The 13,201-nt window shown below is 36.7% G+C and overlaps 1 protein-coding gene and 1 pseudogene across 3 annotated transcripts in view; one reads left to right on the plus strand and one right to left on the minus strand.

Moving 5' to 3' along the window:
- Sbf2 (SET binding factor 2) overlaps positions 1–13,201 on the minus strand; it is a 307,904-nt gene that overhangs the window by 193,189 nt on the left and 101,514 nt on the right. The window lies entirely within an intron of this gene.
- LOC138836522 (receptor-binding cancer antigen expressed on SiSo cells pseudogene) lies at positions 8,416–9,054 on the plus strand (annotated as a pseudogene).

The following is a 13,201-nucleotide window of genomic DNA, read 5'->3' on the forward strand; positions in this document are numbered from 1 at the left end:
TAATAGAATTTGGATATCAGGATATGACCTCAGTATCTAATAAGAAGTACTCCTAATAGGATTTGTACTTGAAAGTAAAATGCTAGCTGGCTCAGTCATTTGAATTCTTAACTAAAAGAATGTTGAGGAAGTAATAAACAATGAGAAAGTAGACAGTACAATTTTTGAACCTGGGCTTGAGTCACATTTTGACAGGAATGTGAGAAAATGTTTAGACAGCTGAGAACAAAGCAGCCATTAAAAGACAGTAAACAGAATGATAAGCATTAAACAAACAGGATAAATTCAGAACTCTACTCTCCTACGTGTCTTTACTGGCAAACAGGAAAAAAAATGCTTTCACAGGTGTAAAGCCTAAAATATTTATAACTGATGGTCATAACTGATGAACTGACATTTACCTTCCTTTTTTCAGGTTTATAATGACATCAGTGAACAAACTATACAATCTGACAAAATATTATTTTCATACATGCATTAGTGGATATAAAACAACTCATATTTTTGAGGACTATCTTGACCTCATCATTTCATATAAATTATGCCAATAAAAATATTACAATGTTTCTAGGAATAACCAACAAGAGGATTCCTTCTCAGCACATTATATATACTTGTTCATCTTCAGTTTAACACTTTGATATAACTTCGCAAATGATATTCAAGATTACAAGGTTAGAACTGCCAATGTTATGTTGCAAAACTCTCAAGCTGATCTATTACAAACTATTTACTTGCTTATTTTATTGCCCAAATGTACAAAGTAAGATTATTTGCAAACAATCCACATATCCTTAAACACAAGTGCAAATACAAAGACTTCATCTTCACAGACACTTTTTATAAGTAATCATAATTCAGGACTTACTTTATAAACAATGACATCAAAGCTGAAATGTTATTCTGAAATGTTAAGGTCATATAGATAGCTTGTGACTTTATCTAGTCTGTATCTTCAGGATTTGTGCATTTTCCTGTTATATCATTTTTAAAAATCATCTTTTGAGTATTATTTTGTTTGTATAAACTCATGGTGGGAAAATTTTTCATACAATTAAAATGAAGTAAACTTTATACTGTGTTACTGTGTTACATTTCCTTACATCTATCTATCTTTGGAGGTAGGAGGACGTGTGTGTGTGTGCGCGCACACGCGTGCGTGTTCATACTTTTTTTTTTTGGCCAGTCCTAGGGCTTGAACTCAGTGCCTGGGCATTGTCCCTGAGCTTCTTTTTGCTCAAGGCTAGCACTCTACCACTTGGGCTACAATGCCATTTCCAGCCTTTCCTATTTATGTGGTACTGTGGAATTGAACTCAGGGCTTCATGCATGCTAGGCAAGCACTCTACCACTAAGCCAAATTCCCAGCCTGGACATGTATTATTTTTTATATAAAAAAGAATACATATTATATATAATTATATGTAGCTATGAGATCTCTTTTTATTTTCTTTAGCATGGAAATTTTCATATGACATTACCTTTTCTCTATGTATTTTTGTGACAGAATCTAATATGTAACTCAAGCACTGGAATTATAGGTGTACACACTGCACCTGGCAATAATTTATTTTTCAGCAATTATAGTGCCAACATATATGTATATAAAGTGCCATAATCTAGCCAATTCCCTATTGCTAATAGTTTAGGATGTTTCCCATGTTTTATAACCAATGTTGAAATAAGCATAGCACTAATCTTTATAGATATTTTTCTTCGGAGAGCTATACTCTAACTAAAGAAGACTTGATTTTTTAAGTAAACGAACAAAACTTTAGGACATTGAATTCTGTGCCAAGGGAGAATAAGCAATGTGTGCAATGTGTTTTATCGTTTACATACATACTTTTCAAAGTTCAAAGAAAATATAATAGGCATAAGAGTTTCAAATGAAAGCTATTTTATTTTCAAACACTGTTTGAATTAAGATTCTGTTTCACTGATATATAAAAAAAAAACACAATAGTTTTCTACTGCTACCAGAAATATACTATTAGAAAAAAATAAATCATATTTGTAATTTTAATATAAACAGAAAAAGCCAACCTATCAAGCTTTGAATTTTAACATGTTGGTCCCATGAACAGCTATACACATAAGTTTTTATTTTTTTTATTTTGATCTTTTTAGTTTTTATCGGTCATGGGGCTTGAACTCTGGGCCTGGGCACTGTCCTTACACTCTTTAGATCAAGACGAGCACTCTACTGCTTGTGCCACAGCACCACTTCCGGTTTTCTAGTGGTTTACTGGAGATAAGAGTCTCACGGTCTTTCTTTTTTTGGGAGGTCCGGTCGTGGGGCCTGAACTCTGGGCCTGAGTGCTGTCCCTCAGCTCTTCAGCTCAAGGCTAGCACTCTACCACTTGAGCCACAGTGCCACTTCCGGCTTTTTTCTTTTTGCTTATGGGGTGCTGAGGAATTGAACCCAGGGCCTCATGCATGCAAGGCAAGCGCTCTACCACTGAGCCACCTTCCCAGCCCCAGTCTCACGGTCTTTCCTGCCCAGGCTGGCTTTGAACTGTGATCCTAAAATCTCAGCCTCCTGAGTAGCTAGGATTACAAGCATGAGCCACTGGTGCCCGGCCACGTAAGGTTTTAAATACACAAATTTCAAGAGGCAACTCCAGATAGAAAAGCATTTGGCATATATTTTAAGCTTTAAGCATTAAAAATAGAAACCAAGAACAAAAATAATTGAAAAACCAATTACAAATTTAAAATAATTCCAAGATGAAGAAAGCAAAAGTTATTAATGACTTTGAATTAAGCATGGCAGATAAAGCAAATGTTTTACCTCCAACACCTTCTGAACATGTAACAAAAATATAAGTTTAAGTAGCAGGGCTGGGAAGGTGGATCAGTGGTAGAGCGCTTGCCTTGCATGCATGAGGCCCTGGGTTCGGTTCCTCAGCACCACATAAGCAGAAAAAGCTGGAAATGGCGCTGTGGCTCAAGTGGTAGAGCGCTCGCCTTGAGCTGAGGGACAGGGCCCAGGCCCAGATATCAGGCACCACAACCGAGATAGACAGACATACAGACAGACAGACAGACAGACAGACACACACACACACACACACACAACCACACACACACACACACACACACACACACACTGCAGCAAATACATGGAAAAGGAAATTACAACAGGTTTAAAATTGTCACAAGATTTGAAGCCATAAAACTTGTCTGCATAACAAATTCCTACAAAATATAAGGAATGTAGGCACCAAATGTGAATGAAAGCCGATATGAAAGAAAAGCACAACCACAAAAGAAATTTTAGTAGCCTTAAGGTTATGCAAAGAGAGGCAAAAACAAATAAAAACATGTTTAAACAGGAGTAGAAAAAGAAATTAAAAAATACAAAAGTTCAATTAGCTGGGTGTAGTGGTACATATCTGTAATCTCAGAACTCAGGAGGCCCTTGATGAATCAACTAGTTAATCAATAAAGGTTCTCCTTAAAATTAAGGACACATTGGTGTATTTTTCTATAACTATTTTTTAAGAGTGTTGGAGATCAAAAACAAGTATACTTTCATTGAGCTACAAACCCAGACCTATTTTTCTTTTAAAGATTTATGTCTTTCTTCGTTTTGTTTTTGCAGACCATCTCATTATATATAGCTTAGTCTGTCTTTGTACTTGTGATTAACTAATTGATTCATAAAGTGCTGGAGACTGAACCCAAGGCCCTGTGCAATACTAAGCACATGTTCTACCACTGAGTCATGTACATACTAAAACAGATATATGGAAATTTAACAGATGTATAGAAAACAAGTCTCATGAAGGAGACTAAACTTGATAATCTCATGGCTCCTACTTTAGGCTATGATTTTGGTAAAGTTATGCAATTTTTTTTTTTTTGGGGGGGGGGAGAGGTCCGGTCGTGGAGCCTGAACTCTGGGCCTGGGTGCTGTCCCTCAGCTCTTCAGCTCAAGGCTACCACTTGAGCCACAGCGCCACTTCCGGCTTTTTTCTTTTTGCTTATGTGGTGCTGAGGAACCGAACCCAGGGCGTGCTCTATCACTGAGCCACCTTCCCAGCCCCAAGTTATGCAATTTCTTGAACACAAAATATCTCGTATTTGGGGGGGAGGGGGAATGGGGGGGGGGAGCTGGGAAAGGATGTGAAGGGTAAACAAAGGAGGAGGCTGCAATGCTTGATAAGAAATGTACTCATTGCCGGGCGCTGGTGGCTCACGCCTGCAATCCTAGCTACTCAGGAGACTGAGATCTGAGGATCGCGGTTCAAAGCCAGCCCGGGGAAGGAAAGACCGTGAGATTCCTATCTCCAATAAACCACCAGAAAACCGGAAGTGGCGCTGTAGCTCAAGTGGTAGAGCGCTCGCCTTGAGCTGAAGAGCTGAGGGACAGCGCCCAGGCCCAGAGTTCAAGCCCCACGACCGACAAAAAAAAAAAAAAAAAAAAAAAAAGAAATGTACTCATTATCTTGCCTATGTAATTGTAACCCCTCTGTACAGTATGTTCACAAAAAATAAAAATTAAAATTAAAAAAAGATTATATAAATGGTTAACATACTGTTTGGGAACTATTAAACAATAATATTGCCAGGCGCTGGTAGCTCACGCCTGTAATCCTAGCTACTCAGGAGGCTGAGATCTGAGGATCACGGTTCAAAGCCAGCCCGGGCAGGAAAGACCGTGAGACTCCTATCTCCAATAAACCACCAGAAAACCGGAAGTGACGCTGTAGCTCAAGTGGTAGAGCACTCGCCTTGAGCTGAAGAGCTGAAGGACAGTGCTCAGGCCCAGAGTTCAAGCCCCACAACCGACAAAAAAAAAAAAACAACAATAATATTAAAACTCTGACCAGTCACACAATTGGTATTGAAGTATCTTCTTCACTTCTGCTGTTATTATTATTGTTATTGGTATTATATTAGGGAACAGGAGACAGCTGATTAATAAAATAGGCCATTCAGCCTAAGACAGAATGGGTTAGGTAGCTGATGGAATTGGGAGCTAATTTGAAGAATATCCAGGACATACATATAAGTATTTGTATAAGCAATAGGAATATTGATGGTGAGCCCAGTGTTGATAGTATAGTAATTCAGCTAGGTTACTAAACAATTACTATTTGCCAACCTCAGCTTTAGAAACTGGAAATGCAACAGGAAAAATGAAATATTTAGCTGGGTGCACACCTGTAATGTCAGCTAAAGTAGAGGTACAAAGATTTTGTGTTTGAAGCCAGCGTAGGCAAAGTAGCAAGATCCCATTTCAAAAACAAAATGCAAAGAAAAGGTCTGAAGTCTTAATGCAAAGGGCAGAGTGCTAACGTAACAATACATAAGGCTTTGAGTTTAATCATCAGTACCAGATCGGGAAGGGGAGGGAAAAGGGAAGGGAAATCCTTGCCCCATTGCAGTTTATTGTCTGGTTGTTTCTGGCTTATTCCAAAAACAATTTTCTTTAAACAAAAGAATTCAATAAAATGTATGGACTTGAAATATGTATGTGGTATATAATAGCTATCTATTCTGTTGACCAGGAAGGAAGCCAGAAGTGGCTACATCTCTTAGGTTAGTGGTGCTATAAAGTTTGAAAAAAGAATGACTTTTTAGGTTACAATGGTATCCTATAAAGAAAACACCAACATATTAAGTACAAAAACCTCACAGAAACACTTGCAGGAGCCATGCACCAGAGGTTCATGCCTGAAATTCTAGCTATCTGAGGATCATGGTTTGAAGCCAGACTGGGCAGGAAAGTCATTGAGACTCTTAATTCCAATTAACTACACCAAAAAAGCAGGAAATGGAGCTGTGGCTCAAGTGGTAGAACGCAAGCTTTGAGCAAAAAGGCTCAGGGACAGCACCCAGGCCCTGAGTTCAAGCCCCAACCCCTGAACAAAACAGCAAAAACACTTCCTCTGCTCCCCTCCCCCCAAAAACCCTGCAATATAATAATCTTTTGGCAACAAAAGATCAAATGAAAATAAGTTTGTGTACCAATTCAAGTCACAGCTGAGATTTCAATGGAAAAACAAATGAGATTTTACTGTAAATACTGATTGAAATATGCTACAGTAACTATCACTCTTCAAAACACAGCATACAACTTGAGATGGAAAAGAATCAGTATGTTTCTAAAGAAATCCATAAAACATAATTCAAGCAGTTCAAAATTTGTTTTAGTTCTCACCAACTTTATAAAGAGGTTTGGTATGAAATGCTAACACCGTTTTTTTTTGTTTGTTTGTTTTTTGTTTTTGGTAAGACCTGTCTAAACCAGATGAGTATTATTTACCAAAACAGAAAAAAATGTTTTGGTCTGATATGGGCAGCTGGTGAGCTTTAAATTCTATCATCTATCAGTCATCAGAACATTTACTGCTTGTTTACTTAAAGCAGCCTTTCTGAGAAAGGCATTTGCAGAATATTCACTATCTGCTAAATATTATTGTTAGAAACAGCAACTAATTATCTGATTTAATTGTTTATCTCTGTTGAAAAAAATTATAGCAAATAGAACAAAATGTTCTGCAAAAGCTCAATCTAAATGTATCTGGATAACAACACAATGGGTGTTTTCATAAAACTGCAGAGGTAACAAAATTTGGAAAGCAGACTGGAAGAAATAATTACATTATCAAAAATAAAATGTAGGGTTTATTTGGCTCAGGTGGTAGGGTCCCTGCCAATGAGTATAAAGCACCAAATAGCAAGTTCGAGTCTTAGTCTCCAATGAAAAAAATACAAAATACAAAACAAAAATAAAAGGACTGGGAATATGGCTTAATGGTAGAGTGTTTGTCTGGCATGCATGAAGCCCTGGGTTCAATTCCTCAGTACCACATAAACAGAAAAAGCCGCAAGTGGCACTGTGGCTCAAGTGGTAGAGTGTTAGCCTTAAGCAAAAAGAAACTCAGGGACAGTGCCCAGGCCCTGAGTTCAAGCCCCAGGACTGGCAAAAATAAAAATAAATTGTATAAGCAAAAACTTAGGAGGAGGGGTGTCAAAATCAATGATTTACAGAAGAAAAAAAACTTGACTACCACACTACCATAGTATACCTCCAGGCAAGAATCAAGACCCAAAATAAAGATTTAATAGCAGAACCACACATCAGAGGCAGAGGAAGCAAAGCAGCACCAAGTAGTCTCCAATCAGATGCACTCACAGAAAAACTTTGATATATGATAATAGAATATCTCACATTTACACAGCACCCTCAGTTATGACAGACTTGCAATCAAAGGATAGTTTCTTAGTAGAGTTTTTTTTTTATCATTTATTAAAATGTAAATTGGTCCTTTAGGGAATGGCTGTCTTCTTGTATTTGAGCATTCATCGCAGGCTGCATTACACTACAACTTATCATAAAACTAGCTACCTGCAACAAAGGGCTAGCTTTTATTTTTATTTCCCTAGGACCCAATAAATCTCTCTCCACATATATCCTAGTTGTTCACCTTATTATCTTCTACACTGTCCACAACAATTCCATGAATTGAAGTTAGTAGATAATATTCTTGTTTTATAAAGGAAGAAACTGAGATTATAAACTGGTTAAATTACATGTAAAGATTAACCCAGCTAGTATCTCAGAACCTCAGACTTCAAAGCTAGTAATGCTCCTTTGAATATATTACAGTGATTAGAAGATGTCAGAAGTGGGAATTCCTATAAGAATTTAGGATGTAATCAAGTAATCACAAGTAAGTAATATTCTACAAAGAAACCACTTACATATTAGAAAGGACCAGTAAAAGAATTATTAGATTTATAATCCTGAGTATTCCATTTCTTTTTCCTACCCCACTGAGATTAGGGAGAAGCCAGATATATTTAACATCTACTAATCTAGGAATATGAATTCAAATCAATAATGCCATGATAGCTAATTACTCACTGACTATTCCCCCAACCATGGCCAAGACATTTAAAATTTAAAAATCACAAAAAATGAAAAAGGACACAGTTAAGTTCAAAAGCAAGATAAGATCTTCAATAACCAATAAAAATAAAACAACACAGAAATGCTTTTTGTTAGTTTTACTGTCAGTACTGTGGGCTTGAACATAGGGCCTCACATTCTTTGCTTTTCATTCATAATTGGTGCTCTACTACTCTAGTCACATTTTGAGGCCCAGAAATAGTTTTGAAAAAAAGGAGATCTGACTGCCACATGCCAGTGACTTACTGTCTGTAATCCTAGCTACTTGGCTCAAAGCCAGACTGGGTAGAAAATTCTGTGAGAATCCATCTCCAAAAAAAAAACAGCAAAAAGCATCAGTAAGGTGCGTCCCAGGGTGGCGAGGCCACCCCAGGGAGATGGGCTTGTGGTGCACAGGCCTGGAAAACCCCAAATCTTGAAATTTACCAATCCTTCCTGCAGTTCAGCTCCAGGCCTCACACCTTTCATGGCAGGTTTTAATTCCCACTATGGCCATCATTCAGTTTCAGCTATTTAAAGTTTGTACTGCTTAGCAACAGTATTCTCATCCCTAAAGAGATTAAATATGCAGGTCTAGCAGAGGAAGAAAATTAAGTGGAGAACAAATAACTTTGCCAACTACAGTTGATTATTCTTCTGTTCCAAAACAGACAGAGGTGGAGAAGTGCACTTTCTGGGATGAAGATGCACTCACAAGTGTAAAGATTGAAGGAGGGAATGGCAATGTGTCATCACAACAAAATGCTTTGGACCGACTGGAACCTAACTATAAAATAGTTAGGACATGACACCAACTATAAGGAAATCTCAGAAAATTGTTATTAAGAAGAGAGAACCGTTAAATTTTGGCATCCTGGATGGTAGCACAGATTTCTCCAGTAGATTAGCAGCTATACAAGATATGCCTTTTATTCATCAATCACCTGAATTAGGTGACTTAGACACTTGGCAAGAAAATACTAATGCATGAGAAGAGGAAGAAGGTACAGCCTGACAAGCAGAAGTTCTGAGGCAACAGAAAATATCAAAGAGTAAAGAGAGCAATAGAACAACAGAGGAAGAAAATGGAAAAAGAAGCACAGAGGCTAATGAAGGAACAGAACAAAATTGGTGTGAAACTTTCATAACAAATACTCTTCAGATGTCATAGTGCCAGTCGGAGAAATGTGAGCTCCACAACCCACACAACATTTGTATGGATTTAAGAGTATTTATGGAATACAAATACACTGCTTGATTTTAATGAATTCATCAGGCCATTCAGAAGACCAATATTCTCCCAAAGTACTTGGAACTCTTAGTGACTGAGACTCTAAAGGACAGAAGAGATGTATGCAACTATTTTTTTCAACATTCTCCAGACATCCAACAATTGTTTGCTGTAGAAAAGTTATTATAAATGGAATATACCAGTATCTCTCAAGCTAATGTTTCTAGCTAAATAATTTTATGGTGGAAAAGAACTCTGCTATTATGTTTCCCCTCAATGTGTGTAATTATAAAATAAGTAATTCTAATACTTTTTTTGTTTCCATGATCACCTGACCTAAATTAGACAGACTATAGAAAGGGCTTTCACTTCTTTTTTGTTGTTGTAAGAAGCTGATGTTACCATACGTTTTCTCTAGTGAGAACTGGTATTGTTTTATATATCATTAAGGGATTTGATTATTTGGGTTCTTAAGATGACATTAAATGCAATAATTTTATTCACCAAATATCTTTACATCATTTTCCTTTCAATGATGTGATATTATACATATTTGTAATTTATATTGCATGTATAAACATTGAAAATCAACCAAAAATAAAAACAGCAAAAAGCTGAGGCATGGCTCAAGTTGTAGAGTGCCACTGAGCAAGCATGCTAAACAAATATGAGGACTGAGTTCAAATCATGGAACTGGCAAAAAAAAGAAAAAAGAAAAGAAAACAGCTATACACTCAAGCCTACTGATTATAGATCTGAAACAGAAATGGCATAGTTCAGTACTATTTGATACATTGACTTCAAGCAATGAACTGGTTCAATGATGAAACACAGAGACCAAGCTTTACCTAGGCCTTTTAGCAAACTGCCTGGTTAAGTAGTATGCCCATTAACATAACTGAGTCAAAGTACATAACGGCTCTGAGAAAGGATCTGCCATACTACAATATAACTAGTAACAGAATTACTCAATTGTGGATACCAAGGGTTAGGGAGAGGGTAACAAAATGAAAGGTAACTGAATACTGAAAGGCAGAGAGGTAAAAGCAGTGAGGAAGTAAAGGAGAAAAATGGCACCCCAACCCCCAAATACATACACAAGAAAACCAAACAACTCTCATTAGACATAAGACAACAAAATCTCTATACTCAAAATAATACAGAAGTGCTGAGGATATAGCTCAGTGGCAGAGTGCTTGTTTTAGCAGACATAAGGCCTAGAATCAATCTTCAGCACTGAAAACAAAATAATATGAAGAAATTTAATGCTAAAACTTATCTCCCTATAAGTTTTATCAGTAAGCAGAATTTTAATTTATTCAATTTAAAATAAACTTTAAAGGAATAAACTACAAAAAGTTTTTAAAACTTCACATAGATTAATGTTTAAGGAGATAAACATCAGCCAGGTGCCAGAGGCTCCTGAATGTAATCCTAGCTACTCAGGAAGCTGAGATCTGAGGATCTCGGTTCAGAGTCAACCAGGGCAGGAAAGTCGGTGAGATTCTTATCTCCAATAAACCACTCCGAAAACCAGAAGTGGTGCTATGGCTCAAGTGGTAGAGCACTAGCCTTGAGCTGAAGAGCTGAAGGACAGCACCCAGGCCCAGAGTTCAAGCCCCACAACAGACAAAAAAAAAGAAGATAAACATCAGCAAAATTTCAACTGAAAATTACAAGGAAATATAAACAAAAACAAGGATAGGTTAACAATAAAGAAAAAAAATTAGGAAACTTTAAAGTAATTTTTTATTTTAATGAAAGTCGCTGAACTTAAAAATCAATACATGAAATAACCTTTGTAGATGAAGCTAAAGAGAGGATCTTGAATAAGATGATAATCCTGACACTTTCATCAAAAACTGTAACTGGCTTATGTCTATAATCCTAGCTGCTCAGAAGGCTGATATCTGTGGATTATAAACCTAAGAGAATATAATCCCCAATTAACCAGAAAAAGTTGGAACTGGAAATGTGGTTCAAGTATTTGAATGCCAACTTTAAGCAAAAAAACCTGAGCAAGAGCCTGAGGCCAAGTTGAAGCCCCAGTACAGCACAAATACATGCATGTGTACACATGTGCGCATGCACACGCACACACATTTCCCTCAGCACACAGACTAAGGCAAAAATACTTAAAACAAGAGCTAAAAGACATGGGAAGGAGATTGAAGGTTTATATGCTCCTGTAATATCAATTTGATAAGAGCAAACTAGAAGAAATGATGAAGAAACTAATTACTATAAAGTTTTGATAACATAAGAATCTTCAGATTAAATAATAAAACTGGACAAATGAAATCAGTATCAAAAAACAATATTTTTAGATGGGTGCCAATGGCTCACACCTATAATCCTAGCTACTCAGGATTCTAAAATCTAAGAATTGCTATTCAAAACTGGGAGACAAAACTGGGAGACTATATCTAAAATTACCCAGGGGTAAAGAAAAACAACTAGACTTGTGGCTCAAGTGGTAGAGCACTAGCCTTAAACTTTAGATGCAAAGTTCAAGCCCCAGCATGAGCAGAAACAACCAACAATTTTTCCAATTTCTTTTTGTGATTTTTTTCCCCATAAATTTCTTCCCTTCACAACATCCTGAGGGTATACTAAATTTATGCATTCTTATAAAATTAAGGTGAAGAACTCCGGTTTGGTTATTATAAATAACATGGATGTACAAGTATCTCCACTATAATATTCCTTTAGATATATGATTTTAAGAAGTACAGGAATAAATGTTTGCATGATTTCCAAAAGAATACAAATAAACAGCTGAATTAAATAGGAAAAAGACAGTATGAGATATGAAACACGGATTCAATGAAGATATAGAAATCCTGAAAAAAATAAATTCAATCTTAAATAGTAAATTAAACAACTATATAATTTTACACATGATTTTAACAGCTTTCCTCCAATTAGAATTTAAAACACAATATTAAAATCACTTGAATACTCTGTGTGTGTGTAAAACAAGCACTTGAAAAGTTTACCTATAAACCTTTTAAAGAATTAAGCTAGGGGCTGGGAAGGTGGCTCAGTGGTAGAGCGCTTGCCTTGCATGCTTGAGGCCCTGGGTTCGATTCCTCAGCACCACATAAGCAAAAAGAAAAAAGCCAGAAGTGGCGCTGTGGCTCAAGTGGTAGAGCGCTAGCCTTGAGCTGAAGAGCTGAGGGACAGAGCTCAGGCCCAGAGTTCAGGCCCACGACTGGACCAAAAAAAAAAAAAAAAGAATTAAGCTAGAAAAAATAAAATTATAGGGTAAGTCCAGTTACAAAACAATATCCTTAATTGTAAAACTGTGTTTTATTTTTCTATTAATCATTGTAACTAAAGATAGTATCTAAAATTCAATGAGTTTCTATTATTTACAGACAAGGTCTAATATACTAAGACTCACTATAAGGAGAGACAGCTCTACCTGAAAGAGATCAAACTCTGAATATCAAGTCCCAATGGCATTTGCTTACAAGCTACATTGTTTTTCTTTAAACTACAAATCCCCTGCATGATGTCTACTAGTCTTTCCCATTCCTTGCTTTACAGATTTCATTGCTCATCTAGATCTCAAGGTAACAAAATCACATAAAAAATTAATTCTATTCTCCAATATTCAGTCTCTCATAAATTCACCCTGAATACCTTTTGGTGTTCTCTTTCATTGAAATTTTATGGCCCAAACAACTTATATGCCAAGAGAACACGTACCTTTTCTTGATTCTGCATCTTTCAAAATGTTTCTATTCTGAATGGAAGTCTCACTTCAACTGTTCATCAAAGTTCAAAATCTTTCAAGCCTTACCCAATCACAGTTCCTTTATTCCTTTATTTATATAATGATGAAAGTTTGATTTTATGAGCCAGGCACCAATGACTCATGCCTGTAATCCTATCTACTCCAGGCAAGAATTCCTTTCCCTATAGGCTTCATAGCTGGGGCTACTTGCAACATGAAGCCCAGTTGCTCCTTGAAGTGGGGTTCAAAACCCCACTAGTGCCATCACATGCCAAAGAGCCAGGAGTAACCATAGGTATCCCCAGAAGAGATGGATACTGAG

Source organism: Dipodomys merriami, unplaced genomic scaffold (genome assembly GCF_024711535.1).
Source record: "Dipodomys merriami isolate MVZ:Mamm:240054 unplaced genomic scaffold, mDipMer1.0.p SCAF_25, whole genome shotgun sequence".
Lineage (NCBI taxonomy): Eukaryota > Metazoa > Chordata > Mammalia > Rodentia > Heteromyidae > Dipodomys > Dipodomys merriami.